Here is a 1,455-nt window from a genome sequence, read left to right as displayed (position 1 = left end):
CGCCGGCCGCCGAGCCCGGGGCGCACAGTTCCGCCCCCTCGCGGGCGCGCCGGGCGCCGAGGGATGAACGCAGCCCAGCCACAGGGCGTGGAGGCCGGGCCCAGCCCGCTAAGTTATGAAAATGTGTATTGTATTTATCAGTAATTTACAAATTGTTAGTTCTGTGCCAGATAACGTGTTGGAGGCTAGGTATTCCACCTTAAAGAGGCCTGTCTTGACGCCAAGGAGCCCTGGCGGGACCTGGATTGACTGTTGAACAGGCTGAATCCACTGGCCCTTCCTGGGAAGAAAGATGAGATGTCTGCTCCTGTAGGGATTCACGGTCTCAGAAACCGATGGAACAATTCTACTCCGTCCCATGGTCACTAGCAGTTGGCATCAACGATGGTAGTGGATGGGTCTTGACTCCAGTGTTCTTTGCCAATGGATTCGTGTTCACTTCGTTAAATATTTACACTGGGAATATTTGGTTGCATTGAATGGACAACCATCCTTGTAGCCTGTTTTCAGGCTTAGGATTCTAGGAGACAGGCCCACAACCAGGAGCGGTTGCAGAACTGAAGCAGAAATCTACGAGTCATTCATTATTAGATGAATCCTCGACAAACCCACAGCTGACTCACTCTTCCTTCTGTGCCAGTTGTAAAAGATCTCTCGATGCCCAACTCCATCCTCCTGTCATACTCATGGATCCCTCTGGTCGAGCAATTTAAGTTATATTGCTAATAATTGCACAATTAAATGGGTGTAATTATTTTTCTAAAGTCTCCATTTTATAAACTTCTAGAAGTCATGAACCATAACTGCCTTGTCCTCTCCTGAAATCATTCCAGTGTCTGGCACAATTAAACCCACAAAACCAAACTCATAGCCACTGAGTTGATTCTGACTCATAGAAACCCTCTATAGGGTCTCTGAGGCTGTAGCTCTGCCTTTACAGGGGCAGCCAACCTCCTGTCTCTCCTGAGAAGCATCTGGTAAATTTAAACTGTGCTCATAACTATTCGTTGAGCAATTGACTCATTCATAACAAGGCGTTCTCTTGGAGTTGGAGTGTTTATTGGTTTGAGTCGGAGGAGCTGCTGTGGGTGGAAGTTCACCCCCATGGGCTGTTCCAGTTTGGATTTCTCTCTGGGTGGCTTTCCACTCACCTAGTCTTTAATCCTGTTAAACACGGTGTCACTGTAAAATCCAGTGTCAACACTGGCTTTAGGCCCCTCACCCAGGGCTTCAGAAGCACTCTACCGCTCTTGATTTGAATAGTTTTTCATTCTTGATATCTTTGGCCTTTCGAAAATCTAAATTATAATTTCTGCTTGCTTCAACAAATTGTCAAATGAAGAGGAATGGAGGAATTTGACAATAAGCAAAACATGGTTTCTTTCCTCAAAGATCTTTCTGTTTACCCAAGAAGTCTATTAGGTCACAGCAAACTATACAAAAAGGCAGAAGAAC

Source organism: Echinops telfairi, unplaced genomic scaffold (assembly GCF_000313985.2).
Source record: "Echinops telfairi isolate 266 unplaced genomic scaffold, ASM31398v2 ScPeMD7_7469;HRSCAF=8507_1, whole genome shotgun sequence".
NCBI lineage: Eukaryota > Metazoa > Chordata > Mammalia > Afrosoricida > Tenrecidae > Echinops > Echinops telfairi.
The sequence above is the reverse complement of the archived record's forward strand: the minus strand, read 5'-3'. Positions refer to the sequence as shown.